Below are 23,241 nucleotides of genomic sequence, written 5' to 3' on the forward strand. Positions count from 1 at the left end.
AACACCTAGGAATTATGTAAGGATTTGCCACTTTGGAACCACTCAGGGATCTATTTTAGCCATAAATAACTACCTTTTCATTCAGGAGCTAGAAACAGAGACAAGAGTGAGGTGCAGTTCCCAAGTGGCTTCTAGAATATCAGAATCAGTCAGAGCAACTTGTTGGGAAGACCCTGAAAGGACCATCTGAAAGGACAAATAAAAGGAACATTTCAGGTGCACCTTGGAGGAGCCTGAAGGGAAGATCCTGCATTTTGAGGGCAAGATTGTGAGTCAGAATGGGCAAAAATATATTGTTCAGTCCTTGTGAATGTGAATTCCTTTAAATTGTTCAAACAGTTTATGAGCCATGGAAGAAATTTTATGATAATTAAAAGGGGTCTTTTAAGAAATTCTTCAAGAGTTATTTGTAATTCAGTATTTTGTTTTTAATACCATTTTCAAGTCTTTTTTAAATAAGTACTTTTTATTCACTTATCTCTTATAGAAAGCAACTGTATTGCATTCAACTGAGATAGCAGGCAGACAAATTGCTCACTTTAGCAATGTTATATCTGCAAACTGTTAGGCAAAGGAGAGCTGGTAACATCCATCATAAAGAACAGCATCCTTAGATAGAAGCAGAGTTTTTTCCTCCAAATATTCATTGGTGTTCACATCTGATAACTCAGGAAAGGGGTAGGAGGGTGAATATGGTACAAATAATGTATACACATGTAAGTAAATTCAAAAATGATACCTGTTGAAACTGTTGCAGGAATTAGGGGAAAGGGGATGAAACAGAGTAGTGGAGGGGGTGAATTCAATATATCTGATACATTGTAAGAACCTTTGTAATGCTATAATGTACTCCCATGCAGCACAACAATAATAATAAAAAATTAAAAATAAAACACATTTTGTCCCTAATAGTAGTTATTCCAAAAGGTAATTTAGTGAATAAATTTTCTCTTTAAGTGATGTCTGTGGATCTTAACATTTTGTTAGAGAAATGTGTATTACCATCTCTAATAAGCAAAATTCTAGACAAAAAAGTAAGCATAAGATCTTACAGGAACTTGAAGTGTAGTGCAGAGCTTCTCAAAGTTCAGGAAAATTATATCAGCCCCATCTGCCTTTCTACCCTCAAATGTAACCAAGAATACATATCACAGACATCTGATGGTAGGCTTCTTTTCAAAGGTAGTTTATCATCCCTTCTGCAAGTCACATTTATCCAATACAGTAAGGTTAAGTGATCTGACCTAAGTTACCTAGGATTTGACAGCAAGTTTCCTAACTCCACAACTGATGCTTTAAACCCTTTCTAACAACTTCCCAGCAAATTTCTCATATATCATAACCTAGATCAGAATGAGTTAAGAAAACAATGAAAACCAATCAACTATATAACTGGGAAAGATAAGTGAAGAACATACTTCACTAGCAGGAATGAACAATGACTATTGGTGCATAGAAACAATAATAAAAATTGAATCCGGATCCCAGTAGAGAATCTCTCACAGGGACTCAAAAGGAGTAGAAATGATTCAGAAGAATTGGCTAGGGCCAACCATTTTCTTCTGCTTCTGTAAGTCAAAAGAATCAAATTTCCATTCCTGACTCTCCTTATTTCAGATTATAAGGAAAAGTCAGGACACAGAAGAAAGAATAGACATGACAATGACATACTTGTCAGACCCAGTAATAACTAAGTCACAGAATTTCATTAACATCTGTCTATGAGTAGTATTCAGAAATACCTCCTTTCTGTTGTTCTTCATCCATTTTAATTTAGATTGTCTTTAGCACATAAGCCAGGTAAATATGCAACCTTTAAAAAAATCACACTATTAAACCCAGCAATCTCCCTGAGTTCCCCTGAGTATCAGTTCCTAATGAGCAGGTTTAATGGTGTGCAAGAAAATAACCCCAATTACCTAGTGCTTTAAAAGATGTATAAAAGAAAGAAAATAGGAAGGAAGCAAACCACAAGGAAGCAAACTGTTTTGTAGAATAAATTTGACTTATTTCTGAATAAGTTATCTTTACAGAAGGTTCTAGAAACAATGCTCATATTGATAATCTTATTAATATCTAGGTCAGTGACATTTAAATAAGTTCTTCAAACTTAACAATGAACAGATTTATTTTCATTGCACTTGATAGCTTACTTTCATTTAATATGTAAATGTCTCACAGGAACTGATTTTAAATCTAATCTTTTACTGTCATGAAATTTCATGGAAGCCTATTATAAATGATCGTTTTCTACCAAGACCTCAATGTACATAAAATAGGATACTTTATCATATTCGTATCCCGGTAGCAGAAAAATGACTAAGATAGAGGACAAAAGGATTTTTTGAAACACAGTAAAAGCTATTTTAATATAGAATATAAATTAAAAATATTTCTCCTATACTTATAGGCATTAAGTGCTAGTATTTGCTATAGTTGCCATAACATTTGAGGAAAATCATTTACCCGTCAACATGTATTTATTGAACATATACTATATGCTCTGTACTATGTGGATTATAAAAGCATGAAACTCAATTTCTTCTCTCAAATCTAATATATGATATGAGGTGCTTTGACAATATAGAGAATACTTCCTAGCTTTAAATAGGAGTGTTTATGTGAGAACAGATAGATGGACTTAAACACCAGAAGAAGAAAAATATTGAATTCAAAATCATTAGAAGTTACTACTTCTGACTTAAATCAACATCAACTAGTATAAGCAACTACAGTCCATGCATGAATCTTTACATTTCATAATCAAAACAAAATGTAAAAATGATAAAATAAAAATAAAAATAATTATTGTATCGAATACTTCTTAATTGATTTGCTGACAGTATATTCTGTTTGTAAAAGGCTTTAAAAAGAAGTCATAAAAGCTTCATAATGCACATTTTCCTCTCAGCTATTTAAAGTGCTGAATTTTCGTAACCCCTTATATCCCATCATATTCGTACATGGATTATATAACACAGACTATGAGTCTTCACAAAACATAATGAGTTGAGAAAGGGTAAGTTATTAAGTTCAACATACACTACCATTGGCCCAAAGAACAAGCGTACTTTAAAGGAGCACAGGAACATTAAGAGAATGTATGGATAGTACATTTGCATTTTTACCTTTTGAAGTTGTTAGAGCAGTGGATTGCAGCTCTGCTAAATATTAAAATCATTTGGTGGAACTTTGAAAATTGTTTCTGACTTTGCCCCAATCCAAGACCAATTAAATCTGCATGAGAGGTATGCTTTTCCCATTTGACTTTCAATAGTAGCTAGAATTGAGATTTTACAAAGGAAGGAGATAGATAACAGCAGCATCACTGTTGGAAACAGAGTAGAGAAATGCATGAGAAAAATAGTTTGCCACTGGTTCCTTGGCTTTGAGAAAGTTCTATGTAACAAGCATAAGAGATTTACATGAGTAAGTACATTGTTTTTCATTGTGCTAGAAACCCAGTCAGTTTTCTTTAAGTTTCCTAAATTTTTTTATTGTTTTGTCATTTTTACATTTACTCACATGTATACTCATTGTTTGGGTCACGTCCCTCCCACTTCTGGGCAGAACCTGTTCCACTCTTTGTTCTCCAATTTTGTTGAAGAGAAAATATAAGCGATGATGAGAAAGACATAGTGTTTTTGCTAATTTGAGATAAAGATAGCTATACAGAGATTCTTAGCATTGCTTCCATGCACATGTGTATTTCAACCCACAATGGTTCATCTCTATCAGACTTCTTCACTACTTCCCAGTCACCTTCCCATAGTGGCCTCTGCCAGTTTAAGATTACTTTATTAGCTCCTCTACAGTGAGGACATTAAACACTTTCAAGTTTTAGGCTTCCTTTCCTTTCCCTATTCCTCCTGTGCACAGTCTCCCCTTGGTGTGTGACCCATGTCTGATAATAATACTGCATTTGTTTTAGGATTATAATCTGCATATGAGATTGTTGGTCTTCTGAGCCTGACTAACTTCACTTATGATGACGTTCTCCAGTTCCAGCTTGTTGCCTGTGAATGACAAAATTTCATCCTTCATTGTGGCTGAATAAAATTCCATTGTGTATAAATACCACATTTTCTTAATCCTTTCATTGGTAGTGGAACATCTTAATTTCCATAGCTTGGCTATTGTGATGAGAGCTGCAATAAACGTGGGTGTGCAGGGGTCTTTGTTGTAACCTGAATCACATTCTTTCAGGTATATCCTTAGGAGTGGTATTGCTGGATCTTATGGCAGACCTATGTGTTGGTCTTTGAGAAGCCTCCATATTATTTTCCAAAGTGGTTGTACCAGCTTACATTCCCACCAGCAGTGTGTGAGGGTTCCTTTTTCCCTGCATCCTCACCAACATTTGTTGTTATTGGTGTTCTTGATGGTAGCTATTCTAACAGGAATGAGATGGAATCTTAGTGTGGTTTTGATTTATATTTCCTTTATGGCCAGGGAATGTGAGCATTTTTTCCTGTGTTATTTGGCCATTTAGACTTCTTCCTTTGAAAAAAGTTCTGTTTAGTTCAGTTGCCAACTTCTTTATAGGTTCACTGATTTGGGGGGAGTTTAATTTTTTGAGCTCCCTGTATATTCTGGTTATCAGTCCTTTGTCTGATGTAGAGCTGGCAAATAATTTTTCCCACACTGCAGGTGATCTTTTCAATTTAGAGTCCATTTCTTTTGTGGCACAGAAGCTTTTAATTTCATATGGTCCCATTTGTTCATCCCTTCTCTTAGTTGCTGGGCTGCTGGGGCTCTATTTAGGAAGTCCTTGCCTATACCTATTGTTTCAAGAGTATTCCCTGCTCTTTCATGTACTAATTGCAAGGTTTTGGGTCTAATATTAAGATCCTTAACCCACTTTGAGTTGATGCTAGTACCAGGTGACAGGCATGGATCTAGTTTCAGTTTTCTGCAGGGAGATAACCACTTTTCCCAGCAACATTTGTTGAAGAAGCTGTCTTTTCTCCATTGTCAAAAAATAAGGTGGGCATAACTGTGTGAATTCATATCTGGGTCCTCTATCCTGTTCCATTGGTCTTCACATCTGTTTTTGTGCCAGCACCATGCTGTTTTTATTGCTATTTCTCTGTAGTACAGTTTGAAGTTGTTGGGTATTATGATACATTCAGAATTGCTCTTTATGCTCAGTATTTCCTTGGCTATTTGCAGTCTTTTGTGTTTCCAAATGAATTTTAGGGTAGGTTTTTCAATCTCTGTGATGAAAGTCATTGGGATTTTTACGGGAATTTCATTGAACGTGTAGATTGCTTTTGGTAGTATAGCCATTTTTAATATGTTGATTCTGCCAATCCATGAGCATGGGGGATCTTTCCATCTTTTGTAGTCTTCCTAGATCTCTTTCTTCAGTGGTTTATAGTTCTCCTTGTAGAGGTCTTTTATATCCTTTGTTAAGTTTATTACAAGGTATTTGATCATTTTTGAGGCCATGGTAAATGAACTTGTTTTCCTCTATTCTTTATCAATTTGTTCATTGTTGGTGTATAAAAATGCTATTGCTTTTTGTAAGTTGATTTTGTATCCTGCTACATGGCTTAAGATGTTTATGGTGTCCAGTTTTTGGGTGAAGTTTTTTGGGTCTTTGAATTATATTATCTTGTCATCTGCAAATAGGGTACTTTGACTATTTCTTTACGTATTTGTATTCCTTTTGTTTTTTCTTTTTGCTTTATTTCTCTGGCTAGGAGTTCCAGGACTATGTTGAATGGGAGTTAGGAGTGTGGGCATCCTTGTTTCATTCCTGACTTCTGGGGAAATGGTTCCAGTTTCTCTCATTTAGGTATGAAATTAGCTTTAGGTTTGTCATATATACTCTTTATTATGTTGAGGTACAATCCTCTAGTCTTAGTTTTCTTAAAGCTTTTATCATGAAGTGGTGTTGAATATTATCAAAGGCTTTTTCTGTGTTTATTGAGATGATCAAGTAGTTTTTGTCTTTGCTTCTATTAATGAGCTATATTACATTTATTGATTTGTGTACATTAAACCATCCCTATATCCCTGGTATGAAGCCAAATTGGTCATGGTGAATGATCTTTTTGTATATTGTTGGATTTGGTTTGCCATTATTTTATTGAAGATTTTTGAATCATTGTTCATTAAGGACACTGGCCTGTAGTTCTTTTGGGATGTGTCCTTGTCTGGTTTGGGGATGAGTGTAATCCTGGCTTCATAGAATGAGTTAAACAGTGTTCTTTCCCTTTCTATTTCATGGAAAAGGTTAAGGAGTGTTGGTATTAATCGTCTTTAAAGGTCTGGTAGAATTCAACAGAGAATCTGTCAGGTCCTGGACATTTCATTTTTGGAGATTCTTTATTGCTGCTTCAATTTCATTGCATGTTGTAGATTTGTTTAGGTGGTTAATATCCACTTGGTTCAGTTTCAGATGGTCATAAGTATTTAGAAATTTGTCCATTTCTTCAAGATTTTCCAATTTATTGGAATGTAAATTCTCAAAGTAGTCTCTGATGACTCCCTGGATTTCCTTGGTGTTTGTTGTTATCTCTCTCTTTTCCTGTCTGATTTTACTAATTTGGGTCATTTTCCTCCTCATTTTAGTAAGATTTTCCAGGGGCTTGTCAATCTTATTCATTTTCAAAGAACAAGCTTTTTGTTTCATTGATCTCTTTTTTCCTCTCCTTCTGCTTGTTTTGGGTTTTGCTTGTTCTTGTTTTTCTAGGAGTTTGAGATGTAGCATTAGGTTGTTTATTTGAGATATTTCTATCCTTTTAATATATGCACTCATGGCTATAAACTTTCCTCTTAGGACTGCATTTTCTGTGTCGCATAGGTTTTTGGTAAGTGGTATTTTCATTTTCATTAGATTCCAGGAACCTTTTAATTTCCTCTCTTATTTCTTCTATGACCCACTGATCATTGAGCAATGTTATTCAGCCTCCAATTATTTGCATGTTTTCTGCTGTTGTTTTTGTTGTTGAGTTCTATTTTTAATGCATTGTGATATGATATAATGTATGGGGTTATTTCTATTTTCTTATATTTGCTAAGGTTTGCTTTGTGCCCTAAGATATGATCTATTTTGGAGAAATTTCCATGAGCTGCTGAGAAGAATGTATTTTGTGTGGAAGTTGGATGAAATATTCTGTAGACATCAGGTAGGTCCATTTGATCTATGGTGTCTTTTAGTCCTAGGATTTCATTCTTGATTTTTTGCTTGATGACCTATGTGATAAAGGGGTATTAAAGTCTCCCACTACCATTAGTGTTGGGGTCTATTTTTAAGTCCTATAGTGCATGTTTGGTGAAATTGGGTGTATATAGGTCAATAATTGTTATTTCCTTTTTGTGTATCTATTGAACTTATCAGTGTCTGACATATAAAATATGCTAAAAATTATTATTTTTCCATTATCATTATTATTATTTAGATTTCACAAAGAAGTATAATATATTGTTCCTGTTCTTAGGAAGTTTTGAATCTAGCTGGGAGGAAATTATGCTCAAGTAAAGTAGCAGTTTTAGCACACATTTGCAATGGTAAAAGCAATCATAAAATTGAAACTGTACTATTAATTGTCACACAAGTTACATGGAAAATCATTGTTCTGGCACATTATAAGGAGGGAATACTGTCTTGAAAACTTTGTCTCTATCTCTCTTGCACCTGTTACAAATTATGTGTGTCATACAGCAAATCACACTACTTCTCCTGGTCTTGCTTCATCCACCTATAAAATGAAATTACTGTACTTTTCTAGAAAAAAATTTTGAGTTTTTTCAGAGTTAGAGATTCAGATTTTAATAAACAGTCATCAGACCAACAAGTTAGAAAAAATTATTAAATATGGAAAATACCAGATGTACCAAGGCAAGAGTGAATAAATCTAACTGGCTGAAACCCACTGTTCAACTGGGGAAAAACAGTAGGAACCAAAGCAGATGAAATTCACTTTCTGGATAAATTCAAATGGCTTGATAAGAAATTTGGACTTTATTCATATTCACTGGAGAAAATTTTAAGAAGATTAATCAATACTGGTAAATGAGAAGTTCTGCACCAGGAAATAGGCAGAAAAATGAGTTACAAAGCAATTATCATGATCAAAATCTAAGCTGGTACTAAGGGAGTAAAAGGAAATAGAAAGACAGATGAGAAGGGGATTATGAAGTGGTTTGCACCTGATTGGTGATTGGATAGAACAGAGAAATGGATTTGGCAGCAGAAGATTAAAGACTGGAGGGTAAGAAAATACTGGTGAGTTAGGAACCTTATCTAGTTTACAGAATGGGGAAGGGGGTCAAGGAATTAAGCCTTAGAAATATTTGTTTTATGCAATCAAAAGCATAATGTCACTAGACCTATCTAAAGGTCAGGTGAAGAGTGGGGGAAAAGAAGAATGCATGGGAAAACTATAAACTTGGGAATTATTTGCATAGAGGTGACAGTTTAAAATAAATAAAAGGGAATTATCAACTGGTTAAACAAAAATAATGCCATCAGGTTTATTATTTTTGCCTTACTGGGGATGGACCCTGGGGCCTTGTACATGTTAGGCAAGTGTTCTCACATTGAGCCACATCCCCACTTCATCTTTATAATTGTCCTCATCGTTTAAATGAAGGGATCATTATTTAGTTATCCTTGTTGAATACAATACAATGGAAATACTTAACTTCAGGTATCTAGGATAAGAATTTTCCCATGGGTATTTGTCTTCTTTACTTTATCTTAATTTAGTTACCACCAAAGGTATACACTGAATCAGGGTAAGTTTCTACTTGAGTGGTCATCACAGAAGTCCTGAAAGCAGTGGGAAAGGAAAGAAGAAAAGGAGGTGAGTCAATAAAATATGCATTGATGAAGGGTTTGCCACTGTGAGCAAGTTTGGTTCAATTGCACCAGATTGAGATCATGTGTATCATGTTTCAGAATTATCTTAACAAGTAACGAGGAAGCTGGGAAATTTATTTACCAACTTCTATACTCATTTTCGAGGGTGTTCTGGGATATTAGTTCCCCAACACTCTGTGGTTCTCCAACCTCTCTCTATGGTGCCCAGACAATGCTCTCAGATTGAGAGATGTGGCAAGCCATTTCCTTGTATTGGAACTATTTGCAGGAGATCCAAAAGCAAATCAAGATCATATGGCTGAAAAGCCAATAAGATCTGCTAGAGGCAACTATACTGCCAACATTCTGCCCGCAACCAGTACAAGAATGAAGTAGTGATGGCAATTTTAGACAACAAGAAGTCGTGTTCACAAATGATAATAGCTTTTTAGGTATTTAATGGGCATATATTAAACTCATTTAAAAAATCAAATAATCAGCTTAGCATGGTAGTACACGTTTTCAATCCTAGCACTCTGGAGACTGAGGGAGGAGAATCATAATTTCAAGTCCAGCCTGAGCTATGTATGGAGAATCTGCTCAAGAATAAAGAAAAACTAAAACAAACAAATCAATAATTTACATTTTAAAAGTACATAATACAAGTTCATTTTTCCATTGAAAACAATCAAAAATGTGTTCATGTGTTCACATAAAAGTATTGTAACATCAGGTAGCTACATGTTCATACATTTTTCTAGAAAATAACTCCATTAACATCGTAAGTGACTATGTTGACAGAATGTTGTGGAGAACAATAGTCCTGATTTTTCTTTGACATGACTTTACTGGATATGTGGATACAGTACAGTTTTTGCCACCAAACAAATATAATGATTTCTTTCTTGGCATCTGGTCATGATATTTGATTGTAGCATGCACATAAATATTAGTCTCAAGGCATACAGTGACCCAGAAGTGATAATTCAGACAAATCATCTATTAGTAGCCTTAGACATAAAAAGTAACTTCTTTGATTGTTAGATTGGCAATCTGCAGGTCATTCCTGACAAAGTAAATATAGTTTTACACAAAGTATACTGAAAAAGCCTTCATATGAAAATGAACCTTCAAACAGTATAATCACTGTGTATATAAGTGTGATATCACTTAAATGAGAATGAACTATAGCCACAAATAATAGGCAGTCTGTATTTTCATTAATGTGAACAAGGTGACAAGATACCCTGCCAAGCCCTTCAGAAGACTGGATGCAGAAATAATTATTTACCAAGGTACAAACTGATATGATTGCTACAGTGATGAATTGATACAAATGGAGCACATAGATGATTAATTGGGAAGCTTTGCTCCACTAAGAGATATTTATTTAATATTCACATAATTTGATTTACAAATGTTTGACCTCTTGATTTATCTACATACTATATATTTTGAAGAACACCATTCAAGAAAAATAAAGTAAAAAAATTTCTAAATCATATGAAATGATATATAATATGATATGATGCAATACGTAAGGATCCTGGAAATAGTACATGGAAAACACCCTATTCTGAATGTTCATATATTGAGTTTTTCTTCTTAAGGCAATGGTGACCACTAATCTTCCAAAGTATCATTGAGATATTTTCACAGAAGATAGATAAAAACAGACTTCATGAAGTTGTTCTACAGAGGCTGAAGTCTTTCCAATAATGCCTATTGTGACTATGGGCAATTACAAAAATTTTGCTATGGAAAGTTGTATTTACATTTGTATGTAAAAAACATACACATAGCAGAGCAAGGTGTTCTTATAATGAAAAGATTATCTATGGATATACATATGGTATGATGGAAACATAGACTTTTGGGTTAAAAATAAATACTTTTTCATTTATGAAAACCATGGTTAGCACTACTAGATAAAACCACCATATTTATCGTGATGGTAATCACAGAGGTGTTAGAGTATTTTCATTTAATTCAAGCTAGTACAACTATTCATATCTTTTAAACTACCTGCAAACATGTTGCTGCTATCCCGGGAATGACTTGGCCTTCTAATGCTTATCACACTTCTGAGAATTGCAAAAATAGTCACTGCTCCTTTAATCTCTGGCAGTCAATCAACCCTAATTATAATTGACTAGGGAAAAAGATGATCTTCTGAAAGAAGTTTTTAAAGCTCAGATTGTTTAGAAAGTATTGGAAGAAAACTAAATAGCTCAACAATTTAATTATTTCTACAACTCTGGCTCATGATTTCTGAATAAAGAGCCATAGTCCACAGTAGCTTGCAACATCTCAACTATTGATTACAGTGCCTTTCCATCTGAGTAAAATGGTTCCTAGAGACAATTTTTTCATTCACAAGAAGTAATTAACATTAAAAACATACGGTTTTTAAAAGAATTTTTGGAATTTTTTGTTGGAATTGTTATTCATTCTTTCCTCCTTTCATCTGTGAATGATTAACCTCCAATTTTATTAGCCTCAAACACAGACACAGAGGGAATCTCCATTCATTTTCAAATATAGTTTGATTGAAATTTTACAAGCTTTCATTGCCATGCAAAATAAATTAAAATGACTAAAGGACACAATAATGGATAAGAAGACATGTGATGGGGAAGTCCACATAGAAAAAAATATATAAATATGCATATAATTTAAAAATAAAATAGAGATGAAAATTAGTAGAAAAGAAATTCCAGAATTCTTCTGAATCTAGAGGAAACAATAGAAGGGAAAGATGGAGAGAGTGACCTAGTGAAGCACTGGTGTATTAAAGCAGAATAAAGCCTGAAAATTGCACTGCACTGGGACTCAGTTGAATCAGATTATAGTTCAGGCTCTGAACATATGAGAAAACCTATGGATTCATGCCGACCCTCTTGTCTGGGTTCCTCCATTAGTAATATGGGAAAGCAAATGGAGTTAATTTCCATTTCAACCTAAATGAAATGCTTTATTGTTATGTTTTTATTATTATTGAACAGAAAGCCTACTGTGTGCCTTTAACCAGCAAATGCCATTGCCCCAGAACATGTATTACTATAATAGAAGGCTGGGTCTTGTGCCTTAGCCCTTTTAAACTCACAAGTGAAGGAACTAGACAAAGCAAAACTTCACTCAAATTAAATGTAACTTCAATTTTGTATCTTACATAAAAATATATGTTTAAATAAAAATTTCTTAGAAAATGAAGACTTTTATGCTGGCAAACTGAAAAAAGTCAATCCAATTTTATAGTTTTTCTTGTTTCATGTTATTCTTTCTGAAATGTGACTCATAGGCGTTACCATTAAGACTGCACAGATGCAAAATACAAAAAATAGTTAAAATTCAAAAGAAACATAAAAAATAAATTTCATAAGTATTAATTGCCCCCAAATTAATAAATAACTACAGCACATTATTTCAATTTTAAACCAAATAAAATTTTCAGTTGGAGGAAACGGTTTAACACTTATTTGAGAATTTTCTAGGCATGGAAAGTATAACACAGAAGGATTTTAAGGCATAGAGAATGGTTAATTTAATAAAGTCATTCTTTCTTGACATCCATTTGGAAAAAGAAATCAGACCACTTTACTAAATAATTCCCATAAATGAATTCTAATTATACTAATGACTTTTTAGAAGAAAAAGCATATGAGACTAATATATATCATCTAAGAGAGGATGATCTCCTAATGATAAGGTCGTAAACTCAACAAAGATAAAATTAGGTGCATATGATTATATAAAAATATATAGAAAAATACCATAAAATTTATAAACAAACTACTGAGACAGAGTATACTAAGTTTTCTTCAAAGTTAGTAAGTATCAAAACTATAGCATAATGTCAAAAAGAGGATACTAACTTGATATAGGCAAATTACTGAATAGTTTCAATATCACAAGGATCCTGCCTGTTACCTTTTTATAGTCACACTCTTCCTGCCTATATTCATCTCCTCCTAAAGCCCTGGAATTTACTAAATCATCGTCCACTTCTAAAATGTTGTCATTTTAAGAATGTCATGCAAATCTTAGTGATTTGGGAGGAAGACATCAGGAAGATTGTAGTTATATGCCAGTCTGGACAATAAACTTAATGAGATCCCATGTAGAACCATAAACAAAGCATGGTGCAGTGTCCCTGTGGTCCCAGTTTATGCAGGAGGCTGTAGATAGGAGGAGGGCAGTTGGAGGGTTGCCCCAGGTGAAAATGTAAGATACTACCTAAAAAATGACTTTGCTGCCAGCAATAAAAGAGATTGAGTGTGGGTGAAGTGGTAGAGCACCTGCCTTATAAGCTGACTTTCACTCGGCATAATATCCTAGAGACTGATTGAAATTGTTGAATACTTGTATGAATAATTTATTTTTATTGCCAAATAGGATTCTGTAGTCTGGATGTGTCAGCTTTTTAAACTATTTATGCACTAAAGGGAATCCTGGTTATTTAAATTTTCAGGCATTAAAAATAATCTTGTGTTTTCATGTACATGTTTTTCTGTGGGAGCATAAGTCAACACTTCTCTAGGAAAATGCCCTGAGGCACAATTATTGGATCAAATGGTAGTTGCAAATTATTTACGAAACTTCCACACCATTTTTCAAGAATGTTTGCACCATTTTACTACCATGAACACTATATAACTGATCCAGTTTCTCCACACATTCCCAAGCATTTGATATTAATATTAAATTTTATTAGCTATTCTGATAGGTGTCTAGTAATACACTACTACCATTTAATTTTTTATGTTTTTATGGTGCTAGAGATAGAGCACATGGTCTTGCACATACCACGTAAGTGTTCTACCACTAAGCTACCATCTCCCAACTGCAACAGTAGAGTTTTGTTTTGTCAGTGCTGGTGATCAAATCCAGGATTTTACACATGTTAAGCAAATGCTCTACAACTGAGGTATATCCCCAGCTCTACTGCAGTTCAATTTTAATGCCATGATACAAAATGATATTTAATATCTTTTATGTGTTTATTTGTCATCTGAATGCCCTCTTTTGTGAAATTTCTTTTCATGCCTTTAGCCTATTTTCTAATTGTGCTAGTTTTTTTCTGTTCAGTTTTCAGTTGTCAGAGTTCTTTGTACATTCTACACATAGTTCTTTGTCAAATACATGGTTTGTGAATATGTTCTCCAAGTTTTCACAGCATCCTAACAGGATCTTCTTGTTCTTCTGATGAACTCTACCCTATCAAAAATGTCTTTATACTGATGGTGCTCTTGGTTTCAAATCTATGAACACTTTGTCTAGAAGTTTTAAAGATTTTCTCCTAAATTTCATATTTTATAATTTTTATCTATATCTTACCTATATCTTGAAATCATTTTGTGTTATATTTGTGTAAGGTGTGAAATTTAAGTCAAGGTTCATCTTTTTTACCTATGAATATCCAATTGTTCCACCATCATTTGTTGAAGTCTCTTCTTCCCTTGAATTACTTTTTCACCATAGCAAAATCAGTTTCATATATTAAAATAGCTCTATTTCTGAGTTTTTAAATTTTATTCCATTCATATATAGTTCTACCTCTCCAACAACACCACATTGCATGGATTACTCTGGCTATACAGTAGGCCTTAATAACAGAGTGACTGCACCATCTTACCAAGATGGCTTTAGTTAATTCCAGTTATGGGGAGAGGGGGGATAAAGGAGGATGATGAAGAGGATGAATTTAAGTATTATATGCTTAATATATTGTAAGAATTTTTGTAAATGCCACAATGTGACAGCCCAACAATAAAAAAAGAAAGGAAAAAAGATGGCTTTAGTTATTTTAGGGTCTGTGTTTTATAAGCTACCTGTATCAATGAAAAAGCTCTGCCTGGATGTTGGAAGTGACTGCATTAAACCCATAGCTCAACTTGAGAGTGATGAATTTACTATATTGAAATTTCCAATTCATAAACACATGGATGTGCTTATGAACCTATGTTTTAGGTTTTTCTTTGATTTCTTTCATAAGCACTTTGTAAGTTTCAGTAGACAAATCTTCGACCTGTTTTGTTGCTTGTAAGTATTTCTTCTACTCGTGTAATCTGGATGCTTTAACTGTTTTCTTCTTTTGTTAATTCACTGGTAAGATTTTCTACAACAATGTTGATGAGAACAATGTGACACTGGGCATTCATGGCTTGTTCCTTATCTTGTAGGGGAAGACTTAGTTCTTCACTGAGTTATAATGAGGTTGTAGTGTTTTCAAAAATGCCTTTTAAAGATGAAGGAAGTCCCATAAGGGAATCCCTTTTATCAGGAATGTATGTTTGATTTGTTAAATGCTTTTTCTGAATGTGTTTTTATTAATGTATATTAATTGTAGAAAAGGGTTTCATTGTGATAATTCCATTCATGTATATAATATATTTTTATCAAATTTACCACTCTACTATTCCTTATTCTTTGTAATTCTCTCTCCCCTCTTTTAAACAATTTTACCAGATTTCATTATTCCATTTTCACACATGTATATAAAGCACTTTGATAATATTCATTCCCTTTAGCCTCTTCCATTCACCCTCTCCCCTTCCAATGATTCCCAACTCCCAAAGAGTCCCAGCTTTCACATTCTTGTCATTCAATTTTAAGGGTTCAAATTCCGCATATGAGAGAGAACGTGCAACATTTGTCTTTCTGGCTTATTTTGCTTAACATGGTGATCTCTACTTCCATCTTTTTTATTCCAAATACTTAATTTCATCCTCATGACTAAATACTACTCCATCATGTATACATAGCACCTTTTCTTTATACATTTCTTGGTTGATGGGCACCTGGGTTTATTCCATAGTTTGGTTATTGTGAATTGTGTTGTTATAAATTGGGTGTACATGCATCTCAATTGTATGCTGACATGCATTCTTTTGAATATATGCTGAGAAGCAGTATATCAGGATAATATAGCAGTTATGTTTTTAGTTTTTATGAGCCTCCATACTGATTTTTATAGTAGCTACTCTAATTTACATTCCCACCAACCATGTTTAGGGACTTATTTTTCCCTTTATCCTCACTAGGGTTTGTCATTGTTTTCTTGTAGATTGTCATTGTGACTTGGATGAAATAAAATCTCAGTGTCATTTTAATTTCCATTTCTTTATGGCTAAGAAGGATGTTGAATAATTATTCATGCATTTATGAGCTATTTGTACCTCATTGTTGAGAACTGACTGTTCAATCTATTTGCCCATTTATTAAATGGATTATTCCTTCAGTGTTTAAATTTTGAAGCTCATTATATATTCTGGATATCAATCCATTGTCTAATGCATAGCTGACAAAGAATTTCTCCAGTTAAGGAGGCTGCCTCTTGATTCTGCTAATTGTTTACTCTGCTGTGCAGAGCTTTTTAATTTGATGGAATTTCATTTATCAATTCTTGTTTTTATTTCCTTTGCAATTGAGGTCCTATTCTGAGAGTTGTCACTTATGCCATCATTATCTTCAAGAGTTACTGCTGTTTTTCTCTAGCAGTTTCATAGTTTAAGATCTTATATTAAGATGTTTGATCCATTTGAATTGATTTTGGTGCACCATGAGAGCTATGGGTCTAGTTTCAGTTTTCAACATGTGGATAAAGTTTCTCAACATTTGTTGAAGAGACTTTTTTTTTCTTCAATGTATGTTTTTGGTGCTTCTATGAAGAATCAGACGCCTGGAGCTACATGGGCTTACTTCTGAATCTTCTATTCTATTCCATTGGTCTGCTTCTCTGTTTTGGGGCCAGTAACATGCTGTTTTTGCTATTATGGCTCTGCACTATAATTTGAAGTTAGGAAATGGATACCTCCAGGATCACTCTTTTCTCAGGATTGCTTGGGCTATCCCTGGACTTTTGTGCTTTAAAATAAATTTTGGGATTGGTTTGTCTACTTATATGAAGAATGACATAGGGATTTGGGGATGGAGACTGCATTGAACCTGTAAATTGCTTTCACTAATACAGCCATTTTAGAATTATTAATTCTGATAACTCATGAACATGGGAGGTCTTTCCATCTTCTAGTGTCATCTTCAATTTATTTCTTCAAGGTTTTTTAAAAATGTTTTTATTAGTATATGATAGTTATACATAGGATTTCATTGTGACATTTCCATATATACATATGGTGTACCCTGGTTTGCTTTATGCCCTGACTTATTCTCTTCCTTCTTAAAATGACGTTGACATGTTTCAATGTTTTATTCATACATGTATACAAGGTGCCTCAAGGTTTTATAATTTTTATTGTAGAGGACTTTCACACACTTATGTTTATTCCTAGGTATTATTTTTTGAAGCTATTGTGAATGGGATGGTTTCCCTGATTTCTTTCTCTGCTTGTTTATTGTTGATATAAATAAACTACTGATTTTTATATGTTGATTTTGTATCCTGCTACCTGCCAAAAGTGTTTATCTGAACTAAGAGTTTTTTGGCAGAGGTTAGGATATTTTAACTATAGTATATCACTTGCAAATAGGGATAATGTGATTTATTACTTTCTTAATTGCCTCACTCTTATTTCTTTCTCTTGCTTTATGGATCTGGCTAAGATTTCTAGCACTATATTGAATAAGAGTGCAGAGAGTTGATGCCTTGTCTTGAGCTGATTTTGTTTTATAGATTAACCTTTTAATCACATTGTTCTTTAAAAGCTGCCAGATTTCCATTTCTCTGGGAGATATTTTTACCGTTGTGTTGTTCAACTCCACAGGTAGGCTTTCTTCATTATTATTAAGAACTTCATACATGTTAGAGAGATTGTCATTCGTTGCTTTTCATCTTTTCAAAAAGACACAAACAGACTTGCTAGACTAAAGCTATTATCTAAAGGCAACAACAAGAATATCCCCAGAAGTCCCTCAGAATCTCAGTGATATCATCAACAGGCATACCTTGCCACTCCTTAAAAATAATAGCTGAACAAATTAAAACCGAAGTTGTAAAGAATATATAATATATTGGAGTCCTGATGGATGTGTTGAATATGTCCAGGGCCCCAGTTAGGTAATTAATCTGTATGTTCACACAGACCACAAGGCTCAGCATCAGAATCGAGGCTTGGGGGGTGCCACAGCATGGGCTTTGCCTCCAACAGCTCTTTGATGGAGATGCCCAAACCTTTCATACAGGAGGCTGAAAATACTCCAATCACAGAGCAGATTGTATGTACATAAGAATGTTTGTCTGTCCATGAGGAGGTCCAAACATGAAGATTAGTGTCAATGATACAATGACCACAAATGTTTCAAAGACCAAATCTTGCATCAAAAAACTTATGTGGCATTTAAGGCCCCAATTTCCTCTTCTTTTGGAGCACGTATGACCATTACTTTTGGTCCTAGAATGCTTTAGCAAACATCCAATTTTTGCATGAAGACTAAGCCATTTAGAAAGCATGAAAAAAGAATGACATGCTAAGAGCTCCTAACAGAGTCACTAGTGTGACAGGGAAGTTGGCCACCTCACCAGCTTCCATTCACAGTAGTCCAGCCCAAAACAACTACTCTTTTAGTGCATGGCCACCTGATGCTCTCATGGAAACCTTTCTGAAAGGCATGCAAAAGGCCTTTTTTTTTCAAAAATGAAACTCCCTCCAATAAAAATGCTGGCGATCATAGCCAATGCCAGACCAATATAAAAGTCATATTTTCCATGCCCCAGGCTCATTTCCTTTATTAGTTAAAAACTTCCTGTGAATCACATTGGTCAGAGGAACTGCTGCTACTGGAGGCAGGATGATGCAGTCTTCAAATAGTTTGAACGTATGACATCAGTGTGAATGCCCTGAAGGGAATGAATTGCTTCACCATTCACCAACCTGGTAATGTTCTGCTCCTACTCTCTGTAGGTAAAGTTCAAAATCAGGCAAGAGAGCATGTAAACTCAATATGGTCTCTCTTTTGAAAACAGAGATGATTTATTTGTTCTCATTTCCTCACAAATGCTACCCTTTATTCCCAATTCCCACTTAAAGTGCTAAACCCTGGCAAAGTACTCCACCTCTAATTAGTAGTCCCACAAATCTCCGAGCTCTTCTATGCACACCCCCATTCAGGCCACTCCTTCCTGCACTCAGTGTCTCCCTCCAGTGGGAAGTGCTTGCATCCAGGGTTGCTATGGGTGGAGGATGCCCTTTCCTGCATGGGATGATTCTGACTTGCCACTGCTGTTGGGTGAACCAGGAACCCAAGGCCACTGCCAAAAATTCTGCTCTGATTTTTTTTAATGAAGGTATTCATAGAAGGTATTCATAGATAGGAAGGTTCCTGTTAACACTGGCTTTGTTGTGTTTCAAAGTTTCTGGTAAGTTTTCTGTTTTTCATTTTCATTTAACTCTAGAAATTTTTAAATTTCCCCTTATTTCTTCAGTGGGTCACTGATCACTCAAAAGTGAATTTTTCAGTCTCTATGTGTTTGAACATTTTTTGTAGCTATCTTGTTACTGATTTCTAGTTGTATTCCATTGTGGTGTGATAAAATACAGGAGTCAATTTCAATGTTCTTATATGAATTAAAATTTACCTTATGTCCTAAAATATGATCTATTTTTGAGACAATTCCATGACCAACTGAGAAAAGAATATATTCTGCAGCTTGCCGAATACTAGCCTGTGGTGCCAGGGGAGTCACTGTCCTACCAAATTCATGTACTGGGTTAAAGACATGTGGGAGAAGTATGCTTGTCCTATAGCTAGGTCTTACCAGTTTGTTGTCATGGCCATCTAACTCATCCTGGAGTGGCTTCAGCTTCCCCTCCCCCAGCAGAACCAGGGCTGGAGCTGCAAACAGTTTCATAATTTACTTTTTCACCTTTCTATTTCTCTGTGCTTTTCAGCTGTCCTGGACCTTTCATGGTTCCTAGTGCTCTTCCTCTCTTTCTCTCTCTCCTCTTTGTTTCCTTGACTATTCTCATTCATGGAGTCAGTCAGAGAAAGCTTCTACTCTGCCATATTTTCCATGACCTCTTTTTAGTTTTGTTTATATCCCGTTGGCTCAATTTTGGTAGTTTATAGGTGTCAACAATTTATGCATTTCTTACACATTTTTTAATTTAATGGCATATGGTTTTTCAAAAATATTCCACAATGGTTTTTTGAATTTATGTAATATCAGTTGTACTGTATTCTTTTTCAACTCTACTTTTATTTATTTGCATCTTTTTTCTCTTTCTTTTGGTTAGTTTAGCTAAAGATAAACAAAATTGTTTATCTTTCCAAATAACTGGCTCTTTCAATGATGCATTATATTATTCTTTTAGTTTCTGTTTCATTTATTTCTGCTCTGGTCTTTATTCTTTTCCTTCTACTGATTTGGGCTTTGGTTTGTTCTTTGTAGTCTAAGAACTTAAAATTCATCTTTAGATTATGTATTTGAAATTGGTATTCACTGGTATGAATTTTCTCTTCATTCTGTTTTTGATATAATCCACAGGCATTGAATGTTCTGTTTCCATTTTGTTTTGATTTGAGGAATTTTTAAACTTCCACACTGATTAATTCATTTGACCCACTGTTAGTCTAAAAGTATGTTGCTCAATTGCCATGTGCTTCTTCAATTTCTACAGTTTCTCTTACTATTGATTTCTATTTTCATTCCATTATGATCAGAGAAAAAGCAAGAAATTATTTCATTATTTTTATATATGTTAAGACTTGCTTTGTGACTAATATATGGAATATTCTACTAAAAGTTCTCTGTACTGATGAAAAGAAAGTGCATTTGTTAAATGGAAAAATTCTGTAAATGTTAAATCTATTTGATCTATACTATAATCAATTTTTTGTTTTTATTTATTTTTTGGTATGGATTATCTATTCATGAGAGTTGGCATATTAAAGTCACCCTATATTATTGGAATAGAGTCTATTTCTTCCTTTATGTCTAGCAGTGTTTGTTTTACGAAATTGTGTACTCTGATGTTCAGTACATATACATTTATAATCATTGTATCTTCTTGGTGAGTTCCCCTGATAAATAAATTTACAATGATTTTCTTTGTCTCATCTAAGTGATTTTGTCTTAGATTCTATTTGTTGAATATAAATATAGTAACTCCTGCTTGGGTTTGGATTCCATCTCATTTGATAATCATTTTCCATCTTTTTACTTTCTGGTTATGCCATTACAGGTGAAATGACTTTCTTGTGAGCAGCATTTTAAAAACTATTCAGTCAGTCTGTGCCTTTAAATGGAGAATTAAGACCATTTCCATTTGGAGTTATTACTGAAAAGCATGGATTTGTGCCTGTCATTTTAGTGATTTTATTGTAATTGTTTTGACCATTCTTTGTTTATTCCCTTCTGTCTTCTTTGAAACTTGGTGGTTTTCTGTGTTGATAAAGTTTGAGTCTTCCCTATTCCACATTTGTGTATCTACTCTTCTAGTGGGATTTATTCTTTCATGTATTCTCTTGAGGATGACTATCTTTTTTTCCTTTTTTAGTTTAATGGTCATGAATTCCTTCAGTTTATGTTTTGTTTTTTTTTTCCACTGAGACTTCCTTGTAAATCATGAAAAGAATTTTTAAAAATCCCATTTCCAAACAGGTTGGCAGTGGTGGCATATGAAAAAGTTTATGCTTATATTAGAAAGTCTATATTTTCATTCTGAAGGATAGTATAGCTGAGTGTAGTAATCTTAATTTATAGCTATTTTTATTTCATGACTTGAAATACACCATTCAATGCCTCAAAACCTTTAAGGTTTCTGTTGTGAAATCTGCCATTAGTCTAATGGAGTTTTCCTTTAATGTGACTTGGTGCTTCTCTCTTGCAGATTTAAATATTCTTTCTTTGACTTTTACTTTGAACACTTAACTATAATATGTTCTTGAAAGGTTCTTTTCTGGTCATGCCTTTTGGGGGGTATAAATGACTCCTGTGATTGGATGTCCATGTATTTCCCAAGATTTGAGATTTTTCATGATTATTTCACTGACTAGATTTGCTATACATTCATGCTTTAATTTTTCTCCCTTGGGTATGTCAGCAAGCCACATATTTGATCTTTTAGTGGTGTCTTAGACTTCTTGTATGTTCTCTTTATGTTTTCTTTTTTTATTTTTGTCTGAATGTAATACTTGAAAAGACATGTACTCAAGTGCTGATATTTGTTCTTTTGCTTGTTCTAATCTGTTATTGATGTTTCTCTCAATGGAGTTTAATCTGAGTTATTCATCTTTTCTTTTCCATGAATTCTGTTTGGTTATTTTTTAGACTGTGTCTTTACTGAGCTTCTCTTTCATGTATTTCACTGTCTTCCTTATTCATATCAACTATTTAGCTGAATTTTCTTAGACAGTGCTGCTTTTTTTAAAAAAGCATTGTTTTGAATTTTTTATCAGGCCTTCCCATCCACTTTGATATCTTTAGAATCTGTTTCTAGAGAATTGTGAACTTTAGGTATCACATTTCCTTGTTTTTCACATTTCTTTGAATTTCTGTGTTAAGATTTGTATATCTCTTTGGATAGATATTTCTTCTGCTTTTATGTACTGGCTTTCTTATTATGTGGCTTTCTCCTGGGAATGTGTTTTGGGGTGTCAGTTTGTTGTGTAATCATGAGTATATTTCCAACTGGTCACCATATTGTAACATCCCTATTGCTGTTTTGTTTCTGATTCATGGGTTTTGGCACAACAATAGTATGCCAGAGTCAGAGAGGCACACTGCCTCTGCAGGTCTTGTAAAAGTGGGGACACTGCTAGAATTTAGGTAGATGTGAGCTGCAGAGTATGTAGGATGCACCATTTTTGGTTTCTACCACAGTGGGTTTGGTAACCTCAATCAGGTGATAGAGGTTTCTCCAGGCACTGTGGATATAGCTTTGTTACTTGAAAGCAATACTGATGCTATCGCTTCAGTAATAGTGAAAGACACAAAGCTCCTGAAACTTGGTTCAAGAGAAGCAGGGGCCAGAATCACAGCTTGCCCTCTATAAAGGTCACTTTAGTTTTTTCACAACTGTGTGATTTGACAAGATGTATCCATGATCATTGTAGGGGACCTGTGTAATGTGGTGTCAGCAACTATTATGTTTGTCTCTGCTGTTATTTTTGTGGTGTCTGACCAAGAGCAGGACCTCATAGCCCTACCAGCTCTATTCTCCTGGAGATCTGTTGATTATTTTGAGCTTATGTTTGCCTATTTTTAAGTAGAAGTGTTTGCTATGGTTTGAGTAGGACAAGGTTGTGCCTGGAGCTAGAACATAATTCTGTTCAGCTAGGCTATCAGTATAGCTCAGAGATATAGAAGCTGCACAAAGTATATGAGGCCTTGGACTTGATCACTAACACTAAAATGAATGAATTAATTAATACATAAATAAACACTTTTCAAAAATAAAAAGAAAGAAGAAAGATAGAAGTATAAAGCAAAAATAAAAATCAGAGTTATAAAATGAAAAATAAAAATTAAA

General features: G+C 34.1%; 1 pseudogene; it reads right to left on the reverse strand.

Annotated features, from left to right (window-relative positions):
- Positions 1 to 17,453: 17,453 nt before the first annotated feature.
- Positions 17,454 to 18,491, reverse strand: LOC109680960 (magnesium transporter NIPA2 pseudogene; annotated as a pseudogene).
- Positions 18,492 to 23,241: the final 4,750 nt, after the last annotated feature.

This window comes from Castor canadensis, chromosome X (assembly GCF_047511655.1).
Source record: "Castor canadensis chromosome X, mCasCan1.hap1v2, whole genome shotgun sequence".
In the NCBI taxonomy this organism is placed as follows: domain Eukaryota; kingdom Metazoa; phylum Chordata; class Mammalia; order Rodentia; family Castoridae; genus Castor; species Castor canadensis.